Source organism: Nothobranchius furzeri, chromosome 6, assembly GCF_043380555.1.
Source record: "Nothobranchius furzeri strain GRZ-AD chromosome 6, NfurGRZ-RIMD1, whole genome shotgun sequence".
Classification (NCBI taxonomy): Eukaryota; Metazoa; Chordata; class Actinopteri; order Cyprinodontiformes; family Nothobranchiidae; genus Nothobranchius; species Nothobranchius furzeri.
This window is the reverse complement of record NC_091746.1, coordinates 64,235,801-64,253,555: the sequence shown is the minus strand read 5'-3', so window position 1 is coordinate 64,253,555 and position 17,755 is coordinate 64,235,801. Positions and strand designations below refer to the sequence as shown.

The following is a 17,755-nucleotide window of genomic DNA, read 5'->3' as shown; positions in this document are numbered from 1 at the left end:
ACACACCCAGTCATTCAACCACGCACACACACATTCACACACCGGTGGTGATGAGCTGCAACAGCTCCACAGCTGACCCGGGGTGCACTGACGGAAGCGAGGCTGCCGTACACAAGCGCTACTTGTCCTTCCAACCACCACCAGCAGGCAAGCCAGGTTAAGTGTCTTGCCCAAAGACACAATGACGGCAACAGACTCGAACCTGCAACCTGAGCAGGGTGGGTACTTAACTCCTATCTCACCATTGCCCGTTGAGATTAAGATGACTTTTATGATTTGCTGCCCCTTTGGTGATTTGTTTGGTTTTGAGCGATGACGGCGCAAAGGTTTGAAGTTTGCTTAATCCATGGGTTGCCAGTTCAAACCCAGGCTCCACCCATGTCAGTCGTTGTGTCCTTGAGCAAGACTTTTCTCTATCCTTCCCTGCTTGTGGTGGTCGGTGGAGCAGTGGTAATGATTGTGTGGCCGCTTCCCTTCAGTGTCCCAAACTAGCCGTGACTGCAGTGTAGCTGATCAACGTTTGTGCGAACGATGGTAGCGTGAAGCACTTTGGAGTCTTCTGACTTAAAGCGCCGTGGAAAGGCAGGTCATTTACGATAAGTTTAGTCGTTTTTGGTGAGAGGAAGCTGGTGGTTCAGAGTCAGAGGCTTGTTTGGTTCAGCGGTGATCCGGTGCTGCATCAGGCTGTACTGTGGGCTTTAGCAGGGTCTGCTGGTCGTGGGCTGTCTTTACAACCCTCCCTGAACATGAATCTTTGTTCCTGTTTTCTTGCCACCATCGGTGGGCAGACCTGTGCACTCAAAGCAGAAGCTGCCTGGGCACCAGAATCCCAACGTTTTTCCTGCTGTCTTTGAAAAGCTCCTGGCAGGAATTTCAAAAGATCTTTCTTTTCTCAGCACTGCCTCCTAAAATAATGTGCAGTAAATGCAACACAGCTGCTCCGCTGGGCAGCAACAGGAAGTACTTGTTACTCTCAAGAACAAATTATTTTTTTGTGGCTTACCTTGTGTCTTTGTAGACTTCACACGTTTTACAATCAGTCAATCAATCAATGAAAGCTTTATTTATAAAGCGCCTTCCGCAACCCTATCGGGAAGCCCAAGGCGCTGAACATGGTACAAGAGAAAGTTAAATATGGTGAATAAATCGAAAATAAAAGCAATTCAAATTACAAATTACAACAAAAGGTAAAACATTCTAGTAGAAGACAAATGGGTAAAACCAGGGATAGAGTGAACCAATGAAAACAGGGAAATAAAATCAACATAGAAGAGGGCCAAATTCAAACACATTCAGGAAACGCCAAGCGGAGGAGGTGAGTTATTAGGCGACTCTTAAAGACTGGCAGAGATGGGGACAGCCTAACTGAGGGTGGCAACTGGTTCCAGAGTGACGGTGCTAGGACTGAGAAAGCCCGGTCCCCACGAGTACGACACCTAGAACGAGGGACAGCGAGTAGACCTTGGTCGGAGGAGCGCAGAGCGAGTGATGGGGAATGTCTGTTCAGGAGCGTGGCCAGATAGGGGGGACCACCACCCTGGAAGAAATTATAAACAAAGACGAGGAGTTTGAAGTGTGAGCGATAGCAAACCGGAAGCCAGTGCAGGGAGGCCAGAACCGGTCTGATGTGGTCCCGTTTCCTGGTCCCAGTCAGGAACCTGGCTGTGCTGTTCTGCACAACCTGTAGGCGGCGCAGTGATGACTGACACAACCCTGCATATAGAGAGCTGCAGTAATCAAGCCTAGAAATGACAAATGCATGCAGTACCTGCTCCAGGTGGGCTCTTGACAGCATGGGCTTTAGATTTACACGACCAGGTCAGGTTGTGTCTGGGTTTTATGATGTGATGCAGCAACAGTTTTATAGACACGATGAAGTCATTGTGGGTCTGTTTTGTTTTGTCTGAACAGACAGCTGCAACGCTCATTTAGTCACAGTCCTGAGATAGGAGCCTTATGTAAGCCAGCTCACTCTGACATTATGCATTGTTTTTGTAAACCCATGACACACACACACACACACGCACGCACGCACGCACGCACGCACACACACACACACACACAATATTCGCTCTCTGACTCCTTCAGCAGTTGCTGCTAATTGTTTAGCGGCGGCCGAGCAGCGATAAGTGTGATCTGGTTGCCTCCTCACACCTGTGTTGGCCCGAAGGACGGGGCTTCCGATCTGGTTATTTTAACGAGCGTTCTCTCTCAACAGCCTCACATGCCTCTCATTATAGACCCAAAGAACAAACAGGCGGAGAAGAGGAAACAAAAGAAGAAAGGACCAACACATGAAGAACATCTTGTTTTGTTCTCCTGTTTCATTGCTAAATTCAAAGCAACCTATGAGTTCGATTAAAGCGTTTTCTTCCGTTGTGTTTGTTTTCAGACACAAACAAATACGGTCCATTTGTTGATCTTTGTTAAGCAGAACCAGCCTCTGATTTCTGTGACAAATACAAAACTTCTGCCAAGGGAAAGGTTCTGTTTGGAGCAAGCTCAGTCCTTGTGTCCTTGATTTCTAAGAAAATGTTTTAAAAAAATCGTTTTTTTAGACATTTTATTTTTTTGTTTACAAATAATATAAATTATTCTATAGAAAGATTGCATTATTTCAAATAAGGTAAATATTCTTAAATATGATGCAAATTTTCTTGTTTTGAGTAAAAAAAATCTGCCAGTGGGGTAAAGCAAAATCTGTGTAACTTGAAATCTTATAAGTTGTAAAATAATCTAATTTTGGGTTTATTAGATAGTTTTAGGGTTTCTAGCCATGCAGCTTTTGCTTGCCCCACTGCATAGGTGTCATTTTAACCGGGGACGCCGGGGACATGTCCCCGGCAAAATTTGTGATTGGCAGCTGTGTCCCCCCCCACTTTCAAAAACGCCTGCTGATGAGGATTTTTGTTTTACCAGCTCAGATCTTATCCAGGGGTCGGCAACCTGTTCCCATCAAAGAGCCATTATTACCCGTTTCCCACAGTAAGTCTGGACGGACCTTAATAAGCAGTGACTTAAGTGAAGCAGGCAGGTCGCGCTAGAAAATTTAGTTTAAAAAGACGTCATAAATGTTTTCCCCTGTCATTTTTATTTATAAAATATGAAGTAAAAACTCACAATTTAATTTTCATTCATTTGTCATTAATATGTAGTCTACACCCGTGCGTTAACCATCTTCCAGTAAACGCACAGCATCCAGCCCACCTCTCCAAATGCGTAAAATGTGCATCAGCCGCTAGTTAGGCGCACCATCAGCTGATCAGCCCAGACAAGAGCAGAGCAAATAGAGACAGAATAGAGGATGATTCTGTCTGGATGTGGATGGAGATTACATTTTACAGCAGCCTGATCATCATTTAAATACGTAAACCATCACCTGTCTTCTAGTCCATGCTATCAGCATATATTTTAATTGGTGTGTGTGTGTGTGTGTGTGTTTTCCACTTCAAACACTGGTCTAACCAACCAGACCAGCGTGTCCAGTAACGTATTAATGTTACAATTAAACAGTTTCCCTTCATGTAGGCTAGGAACATTTCACCTGCCGTGGCCCGACCGCTTCTGCTCCACACGAACTTTGTGCGTGATCAAATGTCTCTACGCGTCATGCGTCTCCATATTAGAGACGGGAACAAGCGCTGTTCAGCCAGTTTCATAATTTCATAAAAAGAACATTTTTCCAAGTGACACATCCCTCAGAGAGACCGGGTTTCCAGACCGCTTCAGTGGGAGGAAATCATTGCATGCACCATGGTTCTGCGCTGCGCTGCGAACCCCTCAGATCTTCAGCTCACTGTCCACCGTGGGCGCTCCGAGCCGCGCTGAACACAGTGTCCAGTATAAAGCTCTGATGTTCTGATGGGAATCTTTTACCTCCGCGATGTGCGTTAACGATTAAAATGTCAGCTCATCCATGTGCATCATTGTGCGTGGGGGTAATTCTTTCAAACCAAGCAACATCCTTGAGTTCATCTGTCAAAATAAACAGTCAAATGGAAATATATGTAACCTGCCGTTTAACTGTTTTGCCTTCTTGTGAAGATTGTTGCAAAGAGAAACAATTAAACTTGATTAACCCCAGAGCCACCCAGAGCGCATGTGGGAAGGTTCCTCCCACTGAAGCGAGTGTTTTCCAAACCCGGTCTCTCAGAGAGACTTGTCACTTAGAAAATGTTCCCTGATGATGAAACTTTGGCTGAATAGCGCTTGTTCCCGTCTCCAATGTGGCGACACATCCAGGAGCCGTCTGAGGAGAATCCCAGAATCTCACATCGTCTTCAGCTAATAAAGCGCCTATGATTACGCACAAGCGTGACGCGTCAACCCGGTCTCACAGTAAGACCAGGTTGGACCTGTTCAGGTTTACGCAGACAATCTTTACATTTAGAATTGGCATACAGATGTAAAATTAATGCAGTAAAATATAAAGCATTTTATTTAAATATCCATTCATTATTTTACAAACACAGAGCCGCATCAGATGGATGGAAGAGCCGCATGCGGCTCCAGAGCCGCCGACCCCTGTGCTAGCCTACTTTATTGTCCCCAGCAATTTTTAAACCCCACTCAAGTGTATGGTTATTGTCCCCAGCAATTCTGGAAACAAACTGACGCCCTTGCCCCACTGGCAGATTGCACATCACTGATTATTGTTCACAATATTTTCAAGTAAGCAAAGTTGAGGAATCAAGGCAGTTGGTAAGAAGATGTCATGAGAAGTCTTCCACGTTTACACCTGCTTCTTACACTTTGCACGAGTTTCAGTTGAGACAAAAGAATGGAGTAAATTTCCTCATTGTGGACAGAAGTTTCCTGTGTTTGTTAAAGTTGTATCAGTTTTCCAAAAGTATTATCTTCATCCAAAAGTTAAGAATTCCCAAACATTCCTGCACAACATATAAGCAGAAAGCATCAAATGTTTCATGGAACTGATGTCTGATCATTAGTGCAAAGCAACTCACTCACTCACTCACTCACTCACTCCTCACTCACTCACTCACTCACACTCACTCACTCACTCACTCACTCACTCACTCACTCACTCACTCACTCACTCCTCACTCACTCACTCACTCACTCACTCACTCACACTAGCTTGCTCACTCACTCACACTAGCTTGCTCACTCACTCACTCCTCACTCACTCACTCACTCACTCACTCACTCACTCACTCACTCACTCACTCACTCACTCACACTAGCTTGCTCACTCACTCACTCCTCACTCACTCACTCACTCACTCACTCACTCACTCACTCACTCACTCACTCACTCACTCACTCACTCACTCACACTAGCTTGCTCACTCACTCACACTAGCTTGCTCACTCACTCACTCCTCACTCACTCACTCACTCACTCTCACACGCTCGCTTGCTCACTCACTCACACACTCGGCTCACTCACTCACACACTCACTCACTCACACACTTGCTCGCTCACTCACTCATTCACTCACTCACACACTCACTCACACACTCGCTTGCTCACTTACTCACACACTTGCTCACTCACTCACACACTTGCTCACTCACTCACACACTTGCTCACTCATTCACTCACACACACACTCACTCACACACTCGCTTGCTCACTCACTCACACACTTGCTCACTCATTCACTCACTCACACACTCACTCACTCACACACTCGCTCACTCACTCACACACTCGCTTACTCACTCACACACTTGCTCACTCACTCACTCACACACTTGCTCACTCATTCACTCACACACTCACTCGCTAACTCACACACTCACTTACTCACTCACACACTCACTCACTCACTCACTCACACACTTGCTCACTCACTCATTCACTCACACACTCACTCACACACTCGCTTGCTCACTCACTCACACACTCGCTTGCTCACTCACTCACACACTTGCTCACTCACTCACTCACTCACTCACTCACTCACTCACTCACTCACTCACTCACTCACACACTCACTCACACACTCGCTTGCTCACTCACTCACACACTTGCTCACTCACTCACTCACTCACTCACACACTCACTCACACACTCACTCACACACTCGCTTGCTCACTCACTCACACACTTGCTCACTCACTCATTCACTCACACACTCGCTTGCTCACTCACTCACACACTTGCTCACTCACTCACTCACTCACTCACTCACACACTCACTCACACACTCGCTTGCTCACTCACTCACACACTTGCTCACTCACTCACTCACTCACACACTCACTCACACACTCACTCACACACTCGCTTGCTCACTCACACACTCACTCACACACTCGCTCACTCACTCACTCACTCACTCACTCACTCACTCACTCACTCACTCACTCAAAGGTCTAATCCTCAGTAGGGTAGTGTTTCCAGCTCACCAACTTATTTTCTAAAAACCGCCCAGCAGCAAGTCTAGCTACATTTCTGACGATGCTTAGCTACAATCTGCAGAACTTTGTTGCTGATCTTCCCTGCAGATTAGCAAAAGACCCAGCCTGCTCTGCATTCGGAATGTTCTTCCAAACGCTTGGAAAGAGAAAGATCAGAGAGTGTGCATGTAGCACGATCACGTTACACTGACTGACCAATCAGAAGCCTTTCTTGATATATTTCACCCACTCACAAAACCAGTTGTTTTGCAAAATAAACTCGAGATGCAACTTTCCAAATCTGTGTTGGACCCCCCCCCCCCCCCCGAGTTGGATATTCTGGGGAAAATGAAGACTGCCATGTGACTTATTTTAGCAGCCCACTAACGTGGCAGTATGACGCCAAGAAAACACAATTTAGCCTGTCGCCATATAGCGACATCTAGCAACTTCATGTCAGAGGCAGTCGGCAACACTACGGTAGAGTAATGGGGAGTTGGTGTCTAACCCCTCATTTACACCGAGTGAGGAACAGATGTTGACCTGGACCAGAATCCATGCTACTTCACGCAATAACAACTGTGTGTGTAGAAAGGAGCTGGTTAACAAAAGCTATACTCGTCTTTTACTATCCTGCACTGTGAACTGATGTCCCTGTCTTTTACAATATCACAAGAAGCCAGACAGAATGTTGCAACATGGATGAACCTCGCTGGCACATGTATCACTTCATGTTTTGCTCATGAAATTCCTTCAGCTTTATGATGGTCCATATGTGGCATATGGAAAATACACATGCAAAAGTATTCCACAGCTCCGCATCCAGATTCGCATCTAGATCTGCATCCACATCCAGATCCGCATCCAGATCCAGATCTGCACGCAAATCCGCATCCAGATCCGCATCCAGAGCTGCTTCCAGATCCGCATCCAGATCTGCATCTAGATCTGCATCCAGATCAGCATCCAGTCCGCATCCAGATCCACATCCAGATCCGCATCCAGATCCGCATCCAGATCCAGATCCGCATCCAGATCTGCACGCAAATCCGCATCCAGATCCGCATCCAGAGCTGCTTCCAGATCCGCATCCAGATCTGCATCTAGATCTGCATCCAGTCCGCATCCAGATCCACATCTAGATCTGCATCCAGCTCTGTATCCAGATCTGCTTCTAGATCTGCATCCAAATCTGCACCCAGATCCGCATCCATATTTGCATCCAGATCCGTATCCAGATCTGCATCTAGATCTGCATCCAAATCTGCATCCAGATCCGCGTCTAGATCTGCATCTAGATCTGTATTCCACGGCAGCCGGTGTGAGTGCTCTGATTGGACAAAATGACTTTTGGTCTTGGTGGAAGCTGGGTCTGTTTTGCACTTGGTGTAAATGAGGCCTAACTCCCGTAGTTATCAGATGAGAGGCAGGGGACACCCTGGACAGGTCTGATATCCATTGACAGGGACACAAAGAAAAACAACCATACCCACACACGCATGAGAACGTTCTAACTCTACTCAGTAAGGCTGCAGCCAAGATTTGAACCTGCAACCATCCTAATGAAAAGATGCTGCTACGTAAAATATTATCAAGGGGCAAACTTTAAACATTTAAATTGGTGAGGTAGATTTTTGAAGGACACATGAAACCAGTTCAAACCCAGCTTTTACTTCCTGTCTAGGCCTTTTAGTTTGGGGAGTTTGATTTGGAAACTGGATGCACCAGCTTGGTTTCTGTAGCACCTCCTCAGATAGATTTTAACCCTCTGGAGGCAGGCGTTGTAGATTTGCAACGTTAAAACCTACCTACCTGGTTACTCCACATACGTATTTCATGAGCATTCTTTAACTCAGAAGTTTCCCTGAAGGACTTAGTTGTTCGTCCTTTTATCAAAACTTACTTTGAGCCTGAGAGGGTTAAAAAACAATGACAATGGGAAGAATCATCCTCAGGAACATCCTGAAAGGTTGTGGTTTGTTTATATTTCTACTCCAAGGATCCACTTCACATGTAATGTAATTGACATTGGAGAAGTGATTTTCTAACTTAAATTTAAGTAAAAGTCATTCCTTAAGCGATTCCACTCAAAGACGGCAACCCACACACAGCCCTCTCCGTCCCAAAACCCTTAAAAACTCAAAGAAAGGCCCTTTTGTGGTGAGCCCGGCTGCGGTGAACATACCTACGGTCGCCACATTAGAGGCGGCCCCCAGCTGTGAAAGGGGCTCAGTAGCTGAGCTCCAAACTCCAACACAGCTCCCACTCGGAGGCTGTGCCAACTTTATTGCACATCAGGGTGAGTTTTTATTTTTATGTTTTTGCATCACTTTAAAGGGCAAAAATAGTAGCTGGATTGTAACAGTTGGGGAAAATCCTCTCAGCTGTGGTGATTTGGGAAAAAAACCAACAAATATTTATGCTGTTGAGGTTCCCTTGAGGACAATTGTAAACTCACGGTGGAGAGTGAGAAAATAACCCACCACTGTGTTTTTGATTCTTCGTTCAGGTGTTACAGTCCAGTCCTGATCAGATCTGTAACACATGCTTTCCAGCCAGTGTGTTATCGGTCTGTTCATTATAGAGTTCTCCTATTTAATCTGTGTAGTGAAACCCAGTCATCCCACTGAAGCTCTGTGTCAATCATGCAATATTTAACCCTTTATAGGGACAACGTCTATTTAGACACTTCCACTCACATCATAAATGATGTCGGTGTGTCTTTTCACGAATTCTTAGAATTACGGAATTTCACTCAAACAACCATCAGAGATTAAGCTAGTCAGGGGTTGCGCCATGGCACCATTCCACCAATCAGTGTGGGGTTATGACTTACCAAATATCGGTGTGCAGTGTTGGGAGTAACAGCGTTTAAGTATAACGGTGTTCTTTTTTAGGTAACGGAATAATCTAATTAATGACTTTTGCACTGTTGCAACGCCGTTACCGTTACTGGGGATGGAAGGTTGTGCGTTACTATGTGCTTGTCGTACGTTGAGCAACAGTGTGAGGCTCTCTGACCGCCACACTTCAGCTGCAGCAGGGAGAGAGAGGCGTCGGTAACACACTTACAAACACGATGATGATTGGCCGGTTGGGCGGAGACCCTCAGTTTTCTGACTGTCTCAGTCGCTGCATGCTGTAGACCCAACAGAGCAGTGATGGGAATAACGGCGTTTAAAATAACCACGTTACTAAAAAGATTATTTTTTCAGTAATGAGCAATCTAATTAATTACCGTCTTCTTTTATCAAAAGAAAATGCGTGCGTTAAGCAGCGCGGTTTGTTGAAGCTGTCATCAGCTGATCAGGAGCTAAAGAGGCAGATGTTTTCATCCAAGCTTATCACGGCCCGTGAAGAACTTTTTTGCCATTCATGGCAACAGTAATAATAACAATTATGATATTGAACATATTTTGCAGTGTTAAGCTAAGAGTTCTGTGGAAAATGGAGGACAGTTATTGCAACAAACAATCTCACCATCAGCGATGATGAGGAACAAGAGGAAGATGACACTGAGGCAGATCCTCAAATATAAAATATTCTAAAATATGATAATAATTTATAATAGATCAGAAATGGTATCTATTGTTCAATAACTTTTCAAAAATATTCCAAAGTTATCTGTTTTTATAAGAATATGCTATATATATAATTTAATTTTGAACAGTGTTATAATGTTCTAAAAGTAGCTAGACATAATATTTTGTTATTTAGCTGAGTCATTTATGTTTAGTTTTTAGATGACGTCAGCCAAAGAAACCATTAGACAGAAATTCTCAATCAATAGTTAGACAAGTTAATTTTCTGTCCATGAAGGATGGAAAAGGAAGTGGTCCCAGAGGTCGCTCAAATGAAGTGTATTGTTGCTGGTGGTCGCCTGTTCCATGTCTCTCTTGTGTCTGCTCAGATGTCCTAAAACATTTATACTTCCTTTGAGTCTTCGTGAGCTGAAACATTCAGTCTGCGTTAGCGTTTCTGGTCAATCTTGTTAACAGACTATTGACCTGGTGATTAACTGAGCTGAGTGCTGCTCGGTTCCATCAGAAGGCTTCAACAGGAAAAAGGGAAGAGAGTCGCCATTAGTTAATTATCTACAACCTCACATGTGTGTCTTGTATGAAGCAAGCAGAGTAATGGGAAGCTGCTGCTGACTGAAGGAAAGTGTTTGATGACGATCAGCTGCTGTTGACTTTTAATCAGTGAGAATCAAAATGGTGACAGTTTATTTTTTTCATTAATCAGTTAACAGGACCAGTTTTAGTGTTACTATGGAAGAAATGCAGTCTCTCCAGAATGTGACTTTTTTTCACACATTGAATTTCTATTATGTGAAATTATGTGTTAGAAATTTTTTAACTTAAAGAGACAATGGGTAGTTTTTACCATTAATCTCTGGATTCATTTAAATGAATTAAATGATGCCTAGTTGTTAAAAAATATTGACAACTTTGTAACATATAACCATAAAAACCAGGTCTAAAACACATGGGAGCGGGTCTAAGGGACATTAAGAAACATATTAATGTCAAGGCGGCCTGACCTTGCGAGGTGATGTCTTGCGAGGCCAGGAGCCTTGCTTACAAGGACACTGTCCTTCCTTGGTCAAAGAAAAGGTTTAAATGGAACAGACTTAAATTACGTTAACGCGGCTTCCGCGGCAGTCACGCAACGTCACGTGACACGGGAGATAACTTTATATTTTATAAGTATAAGTTTCAACATAAATATATAACAAGGCTTTTACTTTTTAAATTGCGTATATATTTGTTAAATTAAATATATAAGTGAGTTACTACCCGCTAGCCACTGAAACTGCAACTGCTAAGCAACTAGCCAACCATAGATAACCTCTTTGGATCTAAAAACATTTTAAATTAGCTGACTTACTTTTAAACTTAAAAATTTCCTCAGAAGAAGCTGCCAGCTTCTGATCCGCCATCCTTTTGAAAATACGACACTGTATTCTGGGAAATTTTTGACCAAGGCTAGGCTACAAGACACCTCCCGTGTATCCTTGCTCAGCTAGCTAAACGGCTAACAAGCGGAGAACACACACTTTGGTAGAACATGAACATTGGAACATGGCTTGGCGGTTCCTGATGACGTATCTCCTAGGCAACTGGGGCAGGACCAAGACATCAAGACAAGGTTCTTTGGCATTGAGAAACACCTTAAGTCTCTGGGCAACGCCATATTAGACACCATGTTTCCCGTGAGGACAAAATACATTTACTGATTCGTAACAACAGTTACAAAACTTTCCCCATTCGTAAACATTGTAGTTTTACACATTGACCTTTTCGTTCGTTGCCAGTGATGAAAAGTGATGATAATAACTTTTTGCTTTCCTTGACATTGAATGGGCTACTGCTAGTTTACCCGTTTAATTATAGATTCGCTAGGATAAATACAATAAAGTTTATCTCTCGCCAAATAGAATATTTACTAAGAAATCACAATGTAACCATAGACACATTGCTTGGATCCCCAGTGAGTCGTGGAGGATGGCTGCTTATACTGAGCCAGGATCCTCTGGAGGTTTCTTCCTGTTAAAAGGGAGTTTTCCTGTCCACTGTCGCTATATGCTTGCTTAGTATGAGGATTGCTGTAAAGTCACTGACACTAGTCAGTGACTTGTTTCTATATACTACTTACCACTACCATGTGTGCAAAACAAACCAGTGTTTCAAACATTTTTCAAGCCTCTTAATAATGTTCTAATGTAGTATTACCATAAATATGTTGTGGACATAAAAAACAACATGCATTTGTCTAAAAACCTCAGCCAATAACACGGCTCGGTGTGAAACCAACGATTGGACCATCCGGTTATCGGTCTCATGGAACCATGGCACTGTGCATGTACCTGGGTCAATGGGAGGGGTGAGCGTTCTGGGATCATGTTTAAAAGCTAGCTTGTTTTGCAGGTTTACCACAGCTGCTTTCACTGGTTAAAACCATCTCAGTAACTCACTAACCTAAAAATGACAGTCCGATTTGACGGTGTAAGCTCAATTTCACCCTCATGATACGTGTTGACAAAATGATAGTAAACAAGTGTTGTGGTTTTGTTTAGAAGGCAGCTTGGCTTTCTGCCGTTTTGCCACCAGGATCCTGATACGCCAACATCAGCGTCTGTTCTTGTTTTTATGAACATGTGAGACCATTTAGGGTTCTCCAGGTGCAGCTTCTCTGCTGTGTCATGTTTAGAAGAAAATACAGATGAGCAAATAGGAAGAGATGCTCATTAATGTTGGGGGAGCCAACGATGACCGAACAGTTCCCCTCCGGAGATGGCGTGGTTTTGTCATTTGGACTCAGAGCTGTATTGTTCTCTGTCTCTCTACAGCCTGACATCATCTGGTTTCATCTGAAGAAACTTGTCTTCATTCAGCAGTAGAATCCACACAGGAGGTTGGTCTGCTTTTAAGTTCATACATTATCCACTAAAATGTGTCTCCAGGGTGAAGCTCTTCCTCCAAAGAGGAACAAACACAAACAGTTTCCTGTTATTCTTTGGCTGATGTTATTGGGGTTCCTGTTACTTTTCTGTTCCAAATGGAAATACTTCCTGTCTCAGTGTCGTTTCGTTGAAGAGGTGTTTTTAAACAGTCCACCTTAAAAAGCCTCAACTAGGTTGCGATAAATAAATAGTGGAATTATTGAGAATGCAATGTTGGTCATTTTGGTTTTTCCAAACATCCATCTATCCATTCTTTCATATATCCATCCATCCATTCATCCATCCATCCATTTCATTTATCTATCCAGCCACCCATCCATACATATATACATATATCCATTCATGTATCCATCATTCTATCCATCCTTTCATTTATCTATCAATTATTTTATTTGTCTATCCATCCTTTCATCCATCTATCCATCCATCCATCCTTTCATCCATCTATCCATCCATCCATCCTTTCATCATCCATCCATCTGTCCATCCTTTCATCCATCTATTTATATCTTCATCCATCCATTCATATAACCCATCCATCTAGCCATCCTTTCATCCATCTATCCACCCGTCCGTCCATCCTTCTATCATTCCTTTTGTCCTGTCTGTCTGTCTGTCTGTCTGTCTGTCTGTCTGTCTGTCTGTCTGTCTGTCTGTCTGTCTGTCTGTCTGTCTATCTATCTATCTATCTATCTATCTATCTATCTATCTATCTATCTATCTATCTATCTATCTATCTATCTATCTATCTATCTATCTATCTATCATCTATCTATCTATCTATCTATCTATCTATCTATCTATCTATCTATCTATCATCTACCTATCTATCTATGCTTTCGTTCTTTTTTAAACACAGAAACAGTTTTGTTTACCTGTTTGTAGCTACAGTTATCTATCTATCTATCTATCTATCTATCTATCTATCTATCTATCTATCTATCTATCTATCTATCTATCTATCTATCTATCTATCTATCTATCTATCTATCTATCATCTATCTATCTATCTATCTATCTATCTATCTATCTATCTATCTATCTATCTATCTATCTATCTATCATCTATCTATCTATCTATCTATCTATCTATCTATCTATCTATCTATCTATCTATCTGTCTATCTGTCTGTCTGTCTGTCTGTCTGTCTGTCTGTCTGTCTGTCTGTCTGTCCATCCTTTCATCCATCCATGCTTCTGTCCTTTCTTTGTGCCATCCATCCATCCATCCATCCATCTATGCATGCATGTTGCCTTCCTTCCTTCCATCATGCATCCATGCATTTATCCTTCCATCTATCTGACCTAGTTGGGGCTTTTAAAGGTGGATTGTTAAAAACTCCTCTTCAGACAAATGAACCCACACTGAAACCATCCATCTATGAAAAACCTAAATTATCATTATTTAATAAACCATTCACTTTTTACATAAATAATTCCCTTGACTATTGCTGCAAGCACCAGGCTTTAGAGGGTTAAAGTATTCATGTAACCTATTCCCCTTTGAGTCCCACCTCTCTGTTCCCAGTGTCAGAGCGCTGCAGTCTCTATAGTTGCCCCACCTTAGCCCAGCTTACATCCCTGAGGGCAAGAGATCTCCTTCCTCCTTTAGATCCTATTTTCAGAACCAGTCCTGAAGACATCAGTCACTCTGCTGAGCTGGATGGGCTCAGTATCTGGTTTTCTTTATGTTTTTGTTTTTGGGATGAGTGCAGTTTAATCCTAACTTCTCCATGGCCTGACCCCCTGCTCCCAATGGAGTTTCCCACAAAAGCCCCACTCCCCTCTAAATCGAAACCTTGCTGTCTGCTTGATTTAAACGGCCTTGAGGCTGGGGTGGGGTGGTGAAGGGTTAGAGCTGTTGTGGACACTGGGACCTCAACCTGATATTCTGCTAAATACTCAAATAGTAAGCCCTGCTGAGAGGCATCAGCAGCACTCTCTCAGTACCGGTTTGGATACTGAAGCTTTTAATATCATCCTCGCTCTGAGGGGAGAAGGTAAGAAGTTAGGAGACGAGGGACAAGGACAAATGAGGAGACGCAGAGCAAAGAAAGAGGAGAAGGGAATCTGAGATACCAAAGTGTGTTGACGTGCTGGTTTCGGGGGAGGAAAGTGAGATGTGGAGCTGATTTGACTTGCAGACAAAGAGACAAGTGTTGAGAGGTCAGGCTTTTTTATGAAAACCTGACAAAAAAAACTTGTCTGTGTCAAATTAAACCACTGCAGTTTCCTGGAAACACAAAGGGACAAACGTGTATGAGTCGAGCGGCAGCAGGATGATGTAAAGCAACCGACTTATTAGAGAAAAAAGATCCGAGTCATGCTCACGGGCATCGATAGAAACAGAAACGATCCGATCCAACCTGAAGATTACCCGTTTGATACGAGTGACAACAAACAGGAGACAACAGGAAGTGCACCGCTGACAGGAAGTTTCCCAGTTTAGGGGTGCCGTGACAAACTATAATTTTGTTTATTATGTTAGCGGGGGTTTTCCACTTCAACAGCCTTCACAGGTGGCCCCGCTCATTATCTCCATCTCCATTGTTTTCCTCCATATTTCAAAAGCATGACCCCCCACCCCCGACTTCCTACTTCACCAGATAAATATACGGGATGAATTTCAGGCTGTGGTGATCTGAGAAGGTGAATGCAAACCCAAGATCCAGCAGATGGGCCAGAGGAATTGTGTGGTAATATATTTTTACAACAAACAGCAGTGTAACAAAACTCTTCTGTAATAAATTTTAGGTTCTGAAATTCAACAATTCTCTTAGCAGTTAGCTTGAGATTTGTGCTGCTGGATATTATAGCCTCGACACACACTGCATGCATGTGTATCCTGAGGCGTTGGCAGGTCAAAGAGAAAATACAGGTCCTTCTAAAAAATTTGCATATTGTGATATAGTTCACTATTTTCTGTAATGTACTGATAAACATTAGACTTTCATATATATTAGATTCATTACACACAACTGAAGTAGTTCAAGCCTTTTATTGTTTCTGATATTGATGATTTTGTCATACAGCTCATGAAAACCCAAAATTCCTACCTAAAAAAATTTGCATATCATGAAAAGGTTCTCTAAACGAGCTATTAACTTAATCATCTGAATCAACTAATTAACTCTAACACCTGCGAGCTATTAACTTAATCATCTGAATCAACTAATTAACTCTAACACCTGCAAAAGATTCCTGAGGCTTTTAAAAACTCCCAGCCTGGTTCATTACTCAAAACCGCAATCATGGGTAAGACTGCCGACCTGACTGCTGTCCAGAAGGCCATCATTGACACCCTCAAGCAAGAGGGTAAGACACAGAAAGAAATTTCTGAACGAATAGGCTGTTCCCAGAGTGCTGTATCAAGGCACCTCAGTGGGAAGGAAATAGTGTGGCAGAAAACGCTGCACAACAAGAAGAGGTGACCTGACCCTGAGGAAGATTGTGGAGAAGGACCGATTCCAGACCTTGGGGGACCTGCGGAAGCAGTGGACAAGACAAAAAAGTCTGACGTGTTGTGTAAAAACTGCTATTTTTAGCATATTTTTAGGTCCGACGTGTCGCTACCAGACGTACAGTGTGAGCAGTCAGGTCGCATCCGAGAACTGGGTCGTGCAGTGTGAGCGCATGACTCGTGAGATCTGCCCTGCGAGGAAGTCGTACAGTTTGAGCTGAAGCTGAGTGCTACGAGTGAAAAAGTCGCACAGTGTATGCCCGGCTTAACGCTGATTGGTCGTAGGAAACGACGTCAGCAGACGTTGCCTAAAACAACGAGCTTCTGTAAAAATAGAAGCGTTGCTGATGAAGCAGAAAAGTCAATTAAATTAAGCCGTACTTAATAAGACTCTATGTTATGAATTTCTGTCGGCTCTTTTTTTTTTTGCTCAACTGTGACATCACTCATTGCTGAAGCTGTCACGATATGTATGGATTTGTAAGGAGACACAACAGACCAGGCCATTATAACTCCCGTCAGTTTTCTCCTTCCCAGAAAATTCCAGAAGTCCTCGAGTGGAACCACGGTTATTCAGCATAATGTTGGTTCCTGTTCTGGACCACACAAACTACTCCTCTCTGTTCTACCAGCAGTGGATGTTATCTCTGTTGTCCCCGCAGCCATGGGCGTCGCACCCGTGGGGGATTCAGCACCCACACTTTTCCAGCCGTTTTGCTCACCTCCACACCAGTCTGGTTTCTCTATGTTGCACTCACTCTTTTTGCCTCATCTCCTTCTTCCCCTTTCTCTTCTGTTTCTGGAGGGAGGGAAGAGCCCGACTGAATTCATAATTTTACATCTTGACATTAGCTGTACAAACTTTGAGTTTGATAAAGTGAAGAACAACAATTTGCAGAGGTTTATAACAGGCGTGGTGCCAGGTTTTTATTTTTGGGTGGGCCACGGTAATTTTGGACGGACCTTAATAAGCAGTGACTTAAGTGAAGCAGGCAGGTCGCGCTAGAAAATATCGTTCAAAAGACGTCATAAATGTTTTTCCCCGTCAATTTTATTTCTAAAATATGAAGTAAAAACTCCCAATTTAATTTTCATTCATTTTTTCATTTATAGGCACCAGAATGCATTACCTGCACTTCTAATATTTACATCTCAACGTAGGACTCTTTCATGAGGGTACATGAACACCAGTAGTTTTTACGGTTATTCATGCGGCAAAATCTCGGACATTTTTGGAAAAAAAAAATCCATCTTCCAGTAAAAGCAAAGCATCCAGCCCACCTCTCCAAATATGTAAAATGTGCATCACAGCCGCTAGGCGCGCCGCGTGCACCATCGGCTATGTCAGCCCAGACAAGAGCAGAGAAAATAGAGAAAGAATAGAGGAGAATTGTGTCTGGATGTGGATGGAGATTACATTTTACAGCAGCCTGATCATCATTTAAATACGTTAACCATCACCT

General features: G+C 43.2%; 1 protein-coding gene across 1 annotated transcript in view; it reads left to right on the top strand.

The window, feature by feature from the left end:
- The window catches only part of lhfpl2a (LHFPL tetraspan subfamily member 2a), a 79,278-nt gene that overhangs the window by 30,860 nt on the left and 30,663 nt on the right, over positions 1–17,755 (top strand). Inside the window, exon 2 of the mRNA XM_015943127.3 lies at positions 12,719–12,783. The gene's annotated coding sequence lies outside the window, so the exon portion shown is untranslated. The remainder of the gene's footprint in view (positions 1–12,718; positions 12,784–17,755) is intronic.